Raw genomic sequence first — 12,535 nt, 5'->3', positions numbered from 1 at the left:
TCAATTCTACCCAAAACATATGACTGGAAATTTGGGAAGTTGTTAGGAAGGAGGAAATAAAGATTGGATGATGAGAAGCACCATCTGTTCTCAAAATATGGTAATATCTTATAGAACCTAAGGACAGAAATGTTCTGGACCTCAAGAAGGAATGGAATTGGTAACAAGAAGATCATTGTGAATCCTGCATACTTTTCATTGCCTCTTGTTTCTCCTTCTCATTAAGCATATACTTTACATAGGACTTAGAGGACAGGCCATATAATGGGCTTAGATAACAGCTTCTCATAGCTCCCAAGTTCATGTATTACAATTACAGACTCACGGAGAATTTAACACTCACTAGGGTTCCAGACTCCACATTACCTGGGAGAGACCACTGATTAGCCTACTTGGAAGTCTGCCCTTCATGTAGCCAACTGTTAACAGGCACCAGGTATTATAAGCAAACTTTGCTTCTTCTAGGAACCTGCTCCTGTATATCAGAGAGGAGTTAAGGTGACCACAGGCAGCTAGGCAGCCTTCACACAATGCATCTACCACAGGTAGTAACTACTCGAGATGGGCACATCACTACAACCTGGCAGCAACAAGAGAAAGTAAAAGAATTTACGAATCAGAGACAAAAATTTAAGAGTATCGAAATGCATCAAGACAGTTCCACATGTCCATATTCATGTTGATAATTCTGAGTCATTAATGTGACACTAGGTTCACTCTATTCTAGTTAAATTGAAATTTTACCCTTGTAAAATAATGTGTGGCCATTATCATCCAGTTAATATAAACTACAACTACCCTATTCTGTCTTTTGTGGTTTCCTTAACCGCTATACATTATCAAGATTAATTAAAATTCCCTTCATTGTGTGTATCTACAGTTATTCTTTTTTATAATTGTTTCAACGTTAATTTAGTTTTTAAAGAGACAGTATGAGCCGGGGAGGGGCAGCAAGAGAGAGAGAGAGAGAGAGAGAATCTGAAGCAGGTTCCAGGCTCTGAGCTGTCAGCACAGAGCCCAACATGGGGCTCGAACTCATAAACTGCCAAGATCATGACCTGAGCCAAAGTTGGAGGCTTAACCAACTGAGCCACCCAGATGCCCCTACAGTTATATGTGATACCAATTCTGAACGACTACAGTTGTTTATGACATGAATTCCTTTAATAAATATTTCCCCCTCACTAAATAGAGATGCTTGATTTCCCTTCTCACTAATTAGTATGCTTGCTTTCTTCCATAATGTATGCAGTTTTATTTACATAATTTTGACTGAAGTGATGTAGGTGTATGTTATTTATCTTAGTTCCCAGAGGAGAACTTGCTATCATACAGTTTATAGATATCATTCCTCTCAAGTTTTGTTCATAAAACTGAATGATCTACTGAATGCTTTCTCAGTGCTGAAGTCTGATTCACTTGAGAAGTAATGCCATGTCTGCGCTAAAAGACCCTCAAGCACATAGTACTGGAATAAAGTAACAGATATTTATTACCAGAGAAACTAAAATAAATTACACTCATTTATCAGTACGTCAGGAATGCTGAGAAGCTAGATCCAGAACCACCTCCCTTGAGCCTCTGTCCTGTCTTTCCTTAATTTGTTCTAGATTTACGTACTCTTCTGGAGAGAGGACATGGTTAAGAATGCAAACTCGAGTCATAAATCATGGTAGCAATTCAGAACATGGGTTGATTAGAATCCAATGTCTTTCACAAGGAAACTCTGAGAAAATTATTTACCTTCCCTCACTCATTTTTCTCCTTTATGCAAGAGTGATGATGATGATGATGATGATGATGATGATGATGATACCCACCTCATAGGGTGGCTATACAAATGCAGTGCCCATATTCAGTACACTTCCTTTATAAATTTCCCTTCCTTTTGTATTTTTTCTTTTCTTTTAGGGAAAGAAAACCATTTTATTATTGAAGAAGCATTAAACCTAAATGCACATCACAGGCAGTATGCAAAAGATTGCATAGACAGAAAGAAATCTCACCCCCAGTTACATGCATGTCTTCAACATGAACAATAAGTAGTCCTCAAGACAGTTTGATAGTACCATTTGTCACACATAGTTTATCCTAACTTTGCCTGGTAATTAGAGTGACCACCTGTGTTACTTAACTGACTTTATCGGAAGAAAAATATAACTTCTCATCTTTATGACAGCAGGTAGTGCTGTATCTTGGAATAAGGCACCCATCTAAGCTAGGTTCCTCTCCTCCTACAGAAACTGGAAGAAAGATGCTTGCTTCCTCCTATCTGCCTTAATTACCCAGCAGTTTGATCTTTTCTTTTCAGTATTTTTTAAGGAAGTTCAACTTAAAAAAAATTGAGATACAGGGTTGCCTGGGTGGCTCAGTCATTTGAGCATCTGACTCTTGATTTTGGCTTAGGTCATGATCTCACAGTTTGTGAGTTTGAGCCCCTCATTGCATCAGGCTCTGTGCTGACAGTATGGAGCCCGCATGGCATTCTTTCTCTCTCTCTCTGTGCACCTCCCCCCACCCCTGTCTGTGTGTGTGTTCTCTTGCTCTCTTTCTCTCTCAAAATAAATAAATACACATTTAAAAAAATAAAATGAAAATTGAGATATAATTGACCAATACCATTATATTAGATTCAGGTGTGCAGCATAATGATATTTGTATACATTGTGAAATAATAACCACAAGTCTAGTTCTTTCAATCTTAGTGAATTTTTATATACCAATGTAAGATATTTGGAAAATCTCACCATACCTGAATATCAACTCATTCTTGTTTCCATTTTCAAATATTTCTCAACACTTTTCTGGAACCACTTAGTGAAATCCTAAGTCTCTTGGTCAGTTCAGGTTTCTTTCTAAGGAACAAAGGCCACATTCCTTGTTAGCGACTGGTGCTTTCTTCTGATCTAAAGAAGAAATTGCAGACCTATTTTTTATCTCTTTTTTCTGGAAAATGCCTAGTAATCCTTTGATGCTCATTAAGGATGAAATGGTAGTCACAGTTTGAATTAATGACTGAGCTGTGGCCGTGTGTATAATGCTTACCCTCCTTTGCCAGTACCTGTATTTATAGTGACAAACTCCTAAAAGCATAGCAAAGCAAACCTTACATCCAAATTATAATAGCAGATGCTTAGAGATAATGGAATAAGGCCACTGCCTCTGAGGGCAGCAGCTGGAGCCTGTCAAAGCCAGTTTAAGGGGTCTGACTCACACTAAGAAGAATCACAACACAGAGATCAAAATCTCAAGGGCGTTTATTTATAATAAAGAGGGAAATTACCAAGCAGAGTGGAAGTACTTCTTACCCACAGGGCAGTAGCGTCCTTTCAAGCTCAGAGACCCCCTTACTTTGCAGTAGTGACAACACTATCTGAAGGGGTTTAGTGCTAAGAAATACCTCATAATTATAACTTTGTGCTTCACACCCAAAGGAGGCTGAAGTGGGATGTACGACCTCTGAGTCTCTATTTGGATATACACATCACAGCACCATGTGTTAAGTGGTATCTCATAGTAAAGAGGATTTTGACAGAATCCAAGACAGTCCTATTTATAAAAACACTGATGTGAATATAGATTTACAAGTGTGAATATCACCAGAATTTAAGTTTAAAAGTGGAAAGGGGAAAAAATCACGGGGAAAGACAAATTTCTGAAGCACAATTTATGGAATGCTTTTAACCACTAATACTTTCTAGTCTAAGAGCAGCAAACCTATTGAGCCAGTTTCTTTAACTGCACTGCCCCCTGGTGGTAACATGACTTAGTCCGTTGGCAGAAAGAGGCAGATCAGGGTGCCTGGCTGTCGGTTAAGCTTAAGCTCTTGATTTCAGCTCAGGTCACAATCTCACGGTCAGGGGATTGAATCCTGTGTCAGGCTCCAGGTTGAACACGGAGCCTGCTTGGTATTCTCTCTCCTCTCTCTCTTCCCCTCTCTCCCACTAGCTCCTTCTCAAAATGAATAAACATCAAAAATAAAGAAAAATAAAGAGGCAGGTTGGGAGTGAAGGAAATAGATGAAAGGCTGTAACAGGCAGGGGCAACAGGTCAGATAAGAAATAAAATAGAAGCTTCTTGGAAGAGTGGTCAGAAGATCCTGCCAGTGGGGATGTTGGGGAGAGAGCCCCTGGCCCCTTGTAGGAGCTGCTTTTGACCACCTGTGTTGGTCAGCTCTCTTGAATTCCCTAGGACAAACAAGATTATGCTTGTTTTGTTTTGCTTTGCTTTGCCTTGAAGCTCCATGCAGGGTAAGTGTTATGATACCAGGTCACGCTTAGCCACACTACCCTGTGCTCCCTATCATCTTGGAGAAATGTGGCCTAGGAAATTGGATGACACTACTCCTCAAAAATACACTTGGCAGAGGAGATGGCAGAATAGCTCAGTAGCCCAGAGGAAGCCCCTATGCAGAGCATTTGACTCTTTTTACTACTTTGGAGGCTAAGCCAAAGAAGGGCCTTGGTGCTTGTTTATAATTTATGTCTATCTAATTTCAGTGAGGTGAGGAGGCCTATAATGAATATCACATTTAGAAGATGTTTGAGAAATAAAGAAAGAAAACTAGAAACAATGCTGAGGAATACAGAAAGTGCAGGGACTGTGGCACAGGTGATTGTCACAACTGAGCATTCCATTCAGTTCTGAATTTCCTCCTAGCTAAGGAAAAACTAGAAATACAGGAACTAATATAGTTTGCACTGCATGAAAGGAGACAATACAACTGTCCTTCAGAGATACATAATTTCTGTAACTGGATGGAGGTATTGGCTAATACTGTGGTGTTAATCATTTTTCAACATATAAATATATCAAATCAACATGTTGTATACCATAAACTCCCACAATGTTATATGTCAATTACATTTTAATAAAGCTGAGGCAAAATTTGAAATGTTTTCACATACATTGTTCCTGGAATAAAATTGGAAGAGGAGTTTATCCTAGAAATTCTAGACTCATAAATAAACACCAAATTGAAAGATCCAAATGCATAGTTGATTCTCTTCCATGGGAGCTTGCAGACCTGTCACTATATCTCGTTTAGTACTAGAGGTGATGAATAGTTCCCATTTGTCAGTGATTCCTAACCTCTGGTGGGACCCCTAGTGGGCCATGGAGTTATTGCAAAGTGTCCATGAATCTAGACTAGATGCATAATTTCAGGAGTGAAAAAATAATCTTTTGTGCAAGTGTACCAATATTTTTCAAAAAATATGATGACTATAACTGGTAAAATACAAATCTATGTAAAATAACTACTGAATTCACACTAGCTTTTGGTTATTATATATTTTCTTAATCAGATTCTGCTAACAATACAAATGTTAAAACTTGGTATTACAAGTAGGTCCTTATGCTTGACAAAGTTGTAAACCATCACTGGTACAGACTGTCTAGATGGTGTTACTGCTCTGAGCAGAGAGGGCAGACTCCCCACCCCCACCCCCCGCCCCCACCCCCACTTCTTCCCCAGTCACTACTCAATAACTGTTTTTCATGTTCTGAGATGAGCTCCAAGAAAGGCACCCATGTGCTCAGATGCTCTGGGCTTTGTTCAGTAATCAGCTTTGTGGCTTTAGGAGGCCCAAAAGAACTTCAGGGCTTTCCACTCCGAGCACTTTGTTCAGGAAGCTTAAGAGACTTGTTGTGGTTTCAGAAATGACATGCTTGAAGTTTCTGGAGTTGGCACAAACTACTGCTCCTGCTCAAATGGATGGTAGGAAGAGAGGCAGCCATAGGGGCTGGCGGCCCAAAAACCGAAGCTGTGGTTGTCTCCACAGACAACAACTCTTTAGCAAGCTTGCAATTGCTCCATACCCCTTTCATGTGGGCAAAGAAAGAACTTTATCAGACAGAGTCTCTGTTCTCTTGAAACACTAGGGTGAGAGGAGAGGAAGTTGGGCAATAGATCAGGGCAGAATTTTCAACAGGGAAAATCACGTTTCTATTGAGTTCTTCCTTATCACAGGGGCAACTCCACACCCCTGGATATGTCATACATGCTTGCATGCTGACTGATGCTCAGACTGCAACATGAGGCCCCCCCAGGAGGAAAATGCAGAGCACTCTGAAGCTAGCCTGACGTCTTAAGCCACTGTGTTCCGGATTGCCTGGCTTGGCTTGGCTATTTAAGGGCAGAGGCCAATGGCTGCAAGATTTCAAAGCTAAAATGGGCATTGCAAACCTTTGTGAGAGAAGCAAAGTTACACAGTATTTCAGCCTTGCCTTCTGCCACAGTGCCATTAAACAAGCCATCCAATCACCACCCAAGGACAAACTGCCACATTTGTTAAGGAAAACACCAAGGTCACAAACTGTACATTTTTAGTTACAACTCTGAGGGCACATATAGACATATAAATTTGAGTACCTAGCCAAAAATGTCTTTCCCACTATTTATCTTATCTCCTCAGTTGTGCCACTGAATATTTATTTCTTTGAGTCAAGAGTGTTTTCGATCTCTTAGAATACAAACATTCTGGTGGGTATATCTGGTAGGATCAGAGGAAATGACTGGTATCGGAAGGTGGGGCAGAGTGCTGGGAAGGGGAACAGAATGATAAAAGAGAATAAAGAGTCAAGACAGATTGTGCTTACAGCTTGGAATGTTTGGAATAGAATCTGTAATCCATGGTCAGAAACCAGGTGGCTAAAAGCAAAATCACACCTGGACAGAGCTCCAAATTCTAGCTTGAGGCCCAAATTCTCAGCTCGCCCTCCTTTCCTGCCAAGACCTTCTCCCCTCTGGCTGACTTAACCTCAAACTTCAGACTCTTTTCTTACTCCCTTTGCTCCAGCAAACCTGCCATATAATAAGCACTAAACCAAGGAAATGTTCACTCACAATCTTGACTCTTCAGGTAAGGAATTCGACTTCTGTTTTCTCTTGTAAAAGGGGGCTAGTGCCATCATGGTTCCCTGATGCTAAAATAACAAACAAAAAATGTATTTCTTTGAGTTTCTGAACTCTGGAAACATTTTTAAATGTGTACATTTAATATGTACATGTAATATGTAAATGTGTACATTTAATATGGCTTTTTGGGATATATATATATATATATATATATATATATATATATATATATATATATATATAAAGCTGTTACTAAAAAAGCTGTTACTAAAAGCTTGGTGTATCTTCTAATTAATGGCCCCATTAAAGCTGTTACTAAATACTTGGTTACTAAAAAAGCTGTTACTAAATACTTGGTGTATCTTCTAATTAATGGCCCCATAGAACTACAAACTATATATAGGGTTTTTTTTTTCTTTTCTCTTTCTCACAAGTTAATGTGAGGAAATTAATGTGATAATTCTTAAGAAAACTTAACAGTATATCAAGGTAGACAAAAAAAATGCTACGGGATTTTTTCTTAGAGGGCCTGCTATCTCTTGAATGATGGTTCAAATGATTCCCAATGACATCCTGTGTAACAGACACATGACACTCTTTCCTAAAGGCACAATTTATAAGGTTGGGTTCTATTAGTGGAAAACTCATATCATAAAAATGTCCTGATCATTGGGGTGCCTGGATGGCTTAGTCAGTTAAGCGTCTGACTTGATTTTGCCTCAGGTCAGAGAGAAAACAAGCAGGGGAGAGGCAGAGAGAGAAGGAGAGAGAGAATCCCGAGCAGGCTCTCCCCTGTCATCTTAGAGCCTGACATGGGGCTCGATCCCACAAACCATGTGATCATGACCTGAGCCAAAACCAAGAGTAGAACATTTAACCAACTGAGCTATTCAGGTACCCTATGGAGTTCTTAGTTACTCCAAGACTTGTTAAGGTATGGTGACTGCTTTAGTAATGAAGGCTTTTGGGCTCCTGGCAGATGAAGAAAGAGGAAGATTTGGGTACAAACCAACCATGTGGTACCTCTCCATGATACCAGGTGAATGGCTCCAGCTCTTCTTCCTGGTCTATTCTTTAGAAAATTTTTATATAGGAGGTATTTTCTCTCAAGCATTAGACTTCAGGATACATGGTGTCAGGGCCCCTGGGGTTCTGACTATGGTCAGTATTTTCAGATTCCAATAATCTGACTTTCTCAAAGTTAGGTGTAAAATCTTGGCAATCAGGATTCAAACTTAGAACCACTGGCCTGTGTCCTCTGGGGATAAACATATTTTTGCAGCCAAGTAGGGATATTAAATATTAGATATTGAATTAGACATTCAACAAATATTTGTTGAATAACTACTATGTGCCAAGTTCTATACTAGGCATAAGATATGCAAAGATGAATACATGCTCTTACAAACTAATAGGAAAATATGATAAGGACATGATCTAGAAATTCACAGAAGAGAATTCTAAATGGTCAATAAACACCTTAAATGTGTGTGATTCACTAACAATTAAAAATATGTAAGTTTAGAGTCACTATGGGGAGCCCGGTGCTGCTAGATGCAGGTGACCATGTGGCAGCTGCTGGCTCGAGCCAGTGGGCCACTCCTGTGAGTGCTGCTGTCAGATTCTTGGGCAGCCCCACCTGCCAGTGCTGGACTATGGATGTTGCTCCTGGTGCCAACTCTTGAGGATGTTTCCATTCTTGAAAAGCCCAAGCTTAAATTTGTTGAAAGGGCAACATCTGTGTGTGCCAAAAGTGAGAGGAGAACTTAAAAGTGACATATGAGGACCTTCTACTGAAGCTACTGAGTTCATAGAAGGCAGTTGTGCAATCTTGGCACTGGGTGGTGGTCACCTCCATTGGAGCCATTTTGAAATGATGCACCTGACAATGTACTGCTCTGTGGACCCCAAGAACATATTTGCCTTATGAAGAGTACTAGCCCCTTTTCAGCCCATCACCTGCAAGGGTATGACACACATGGGAGCCAAAGGTGCCATTGATCATTACATGACTGGCCCATAATAGAGATGGGTGGGCATTGTGAATTCAAGAGGTACAAGGCTTACTTGACCAGGTGCCCACAAGTTTCCCTTCTGAGCAAAGGCCATGAGTGTGTGACTCTAGAGAAGATGTGGAAAGATCAAGAGGAATGAGAACAGAACAACTAAAACCCCTGGACCTTTGAGCGTATAGCCACTGCCAATGTGCTGAGGATATGGAAAGTCCTGAGCCCCTATAACTTGACCCAGAAGGCGCAGTTCTGGGGCAAGTCCTATATGCCTGAACATGTGTAGTGAGAATGTGAGAAATAAATGTACGAAGGCTACTGAGAGAGAAAGAATCTACATCTTTAATGCCCTCAGCCTACCCTTAAAGTCTTTGGGTAGCTCTAATGTCTAACCAAGTTGCAATATATGAGTAAATGATTTCTGAAAATTTGTACAACATATGTGGATTTTTTTATATCTTTTTCAAGTTTTTATTTAAGTTCCAGTTCATTAACATGCAGTGTAATATTCGTTTCAGGTATAGAATTTAGTGATTCGCCACTTTCATACAATACACAGTGCTCATCGCAAGTGCACTCCTTAATCCCCATCACCTATTTAACCCATCCCCCCTGCCCACCTCCCCTCCAGCAACCCTTGGTTTGTTGTCTATAGTTAAGAGTCTGTTTTCTGATTTGCCTCTCTCTTTCCCCCTATGTTCATCTGCTTTGTTTCTCAAATTCTACATATGAGTGAAGTCATATTTATCTTTCCCTGACTAATTTATCTCATTTAGCATAATACTCACTAGCTCCATCCACATCATTAAAAATGGCAAGATTTCATTCTTTTTGATGGCTGAATAATATTCCAGTGTGTGTGTGTGTGTGTGTGTGTGTGCGCGCGTGCATGCGTGTCACATCTTCTTTATCCATTCATCAGTCAATGGACATTTGGGCTTTTTGCATAATTTGACTATTGTTGATAATGCTGCTATAAATATTGGGGTGCATGTATCCCTTTGAATCAGTATTTTTGTATCCTTTGGGTAAACACTCACTAGTGCAATTGCTGGATCATAGGATAGTTCTGTTTTTAACTTTTGGAGGAAACTCCATACTGTTTTCCAGAGTGGCTGTACCAGTTTGCATCCCCACCAACAGTATAAGAAGGTTCCCCTTTCTCCATATCCTCACCAACACCTGTTGTTTTTTTTTTGTGTTGTTAATTTTAGCCATTCTGACAGGTGTAATGTGATATCTCATTGTAGTTTTGATTTGTATTTCCCTCATGATGAGTGATGTTGAGCATCTTTTCATGTCCCAGAAGAAGAAGAGATAAAAGGGGGTGGAAGGTTTATTTGAGGAAATTATAGCTGAAAAGTTCCCTAATCTAGAGAAAGAAACAGACACCCAAATCCAGGAGGTACAGAGAACTCTCATCAAAATCAACAAAAGCAGGCTACCCAAGACATGTTGTAGGTAAATTTTCAAAATATAGTGATAAAGAAAAAATCCTAAAAGCAGCTAGATAAAAGAAGTCCCTAACTTACAAGGGAAGACCAATAGGGCTAGCAGCAATATCTCCATAGAAAAATGGCAAGCCAGAAGGGCTTGAATTCAATGTGCTGAATGGAAAAAATCTGCAGCCAAGAATACTCTGTCCAGGAAGGCTATCATTCAGAATAGGAGAGATAAAGAATTTCCCAAATAAAAACTAAAGGAGTTTGTGACCACTTAGCCAGCCCTGCAAGAAATATTAAAGGGGACTCTTTGAGTGGAAAGGAAAGACCAAAAGCAACAAAAACTAGAAAGGAACAGAGAAAATCTCCAGAAATAATGACAAAACAAGTAATAAGATGGCACTAAATACATATCTATCAATAATTACTCTGAATGTAAATGGACTAAATGCTCCAATCAAAAGACATAGGGTATCAGATGGATTAAAAAAAAAAACAAAACAAAACACAAGACCCATCTATATGCTACCTGCAAGAGACTCATTTTAGACCTAAAGAAACCCGCAGATTGAAAGTGAGAGAATGGAGAACCATCTATCATGCAAATGAATGTCAAAAGAAAGCCAAAGTAGCAATATCAGACAAACAAGATATTAAACCAAAGACTGCAACAAGAGATGAAGAAAGGCATTATATCATAATAAAGGGGACTATCCACCAAGGAGACATAACAATTGTAAATATTTATGCCCCCAACTTGAAACAACTCAAATATATAAAACAATTTATATCTGTTGATTTTTTAAAGTACATTATATTTACATTAAATAGAATTTGAAAATTACCTCAGGAAAAAAATAAGTTAAAATGAGAAGTCATTTCACTCACATGAGGACTTTAAGAGACAAAACAGATGAACATAAGGGAAGGGAAAGAAAAATAATATAAAAACAAGGAGGGGCACAAAACAAAAGAGACTCATAAATATGGAGAACAAACTGAGGGTTACTGGAGGGGTTGTGGGAGGGGGGATGGACTAAATGGGTAAGGGACACTAAGGAATCGACTCCTGAAATCATTGTTGCACTATATGCTAACTAATGAGAAGTCATTTTTTATTTTATTTTTTTTATCTGTTTGACAAAGGCTAAAAATAATGGTTATATCCAGTGTTAGAATGTGGATAACTTTCCTATACTGTTGATGAAATACCACTTTTCTAGAGGAGTTTGTCAGTATGTATCAAAATAAAAATGTTTATCTTAACCTGATAATTCCCATTTTGGAAATGTAAATAAAGGCAGTAATACAAAAGCTCAAAGATGTGTATTCAGATTTTCATTGGAGTATTTTTTATAATACTATAATACAGGTGTAATGTGATATCTCATTGTAGTTTTGATTTGTATTTCCCTCATGATGAGTGATGTTGAGCATCTTTTCATGTCCCAGAAGAAGAAGAGATAAAAGGGGGTGGATACTATAATAAAAAAAAAATAATTTTTTATAATAGTGGTTTCATATAAGTCTTATTTACAGTAGTATTAAGTAATTTACAGTATATCCTTTCGGTGGATTGCAGTGCAGTTGATTATGTATTCCTATGTTGTTAGGTATCCATAATATATCATCAAGTGAAAATAACAGAACACTAGAAACAAGCTCATCCTATTTCTGTTTTTAAAAAATATACATACTTATACACATACTAAGAAATTAAGAAAGATCCTCCAAGATGATTAACATGGACTGATCTTTCATATATTTTTTAGGCTTCTCTGTAGTTCTCTAATTTTTTTGCAATGAGCTTTAGTTACTTTTATTATATGCAAAAAAAGTATTGAAATATAAATATCAAACACTCTTTCCTCAAAGATATCACATTTGTATACACAGGCAAAAATTTTTCAAGCTGCAGTACAAGTAGTTTAATAATTCTAGAATTGGCAGAATTGGCAGAGCTAAGTTGTAAGTTCACCTCTCTTTTCAAAGCCCAAAGCCCAGTTCCAGGAAGGGGATCCATACAAGTCTTACTTTCTTATCCTTCAGTGAGCCAGCCACTCCAGTCCTTTTCTCAGCATTTTCCTGCTTATGGTAAATCAGATCCAGGTGATGTCATTTTCTTGAGCAGGAGCAGAACTAAAATTAATTAGGAGGTTCCTAAGTTCCAAGCACTCTGGAACTTAGGACACTTGGACACTTACATATTCTCTACTGGTAAGGTG

General features: G+C 38.7%; 1 long non-coding RNA gene and 1 pseudogene across 1 annotated transcript in view; both read left to right on the top strand.

The window, feature by feature from the left end:
* The window catches only part of LOC128776549 (uncharacterized), a 111,342-nt gene that overhangs the window by 15,956 nt on the left and 82,851 nt on the right, over positions 1–12,535 (top strand). Inside the window, exon 2 of the long non-coding RNA XR_008421698.1 lies at positions 6,801–6,863. This is a non-coding gene — a long non-coding RNA (uncharacterized LOC128776549). The remainder of the gene's footprint in view (positions 1–6,800; positions 6,864–12,535) is intronic.
* LOC109246684 (39S ribosomal protein L16, mitochondrial-like) lies at positions 8,426–9,154 on the top strand (annotated as a pseudogene).

The sequence above is a fragment of the Panthera pardus genome, unplaced genomic scaffold (genome assembly GCF_024362965.1).
Source record: "Panthera pardus isolate Hobbes unplaced genomic scaffold, ASM2436296v1 HiC_scaffold_13, whole genome shotgun sequence".
Classification (NCBI taxonomy): Eukaryota; Metazoa; Chordata; class Mammalia; order Carnivora; family Felidae; genus Panthera; species Panthera pardus.
The sequence above is the reverse complement of the archived record's forward strand: the minus strand, read 5'-3'. Positions and strand labels throughout refer to the sequence as shown.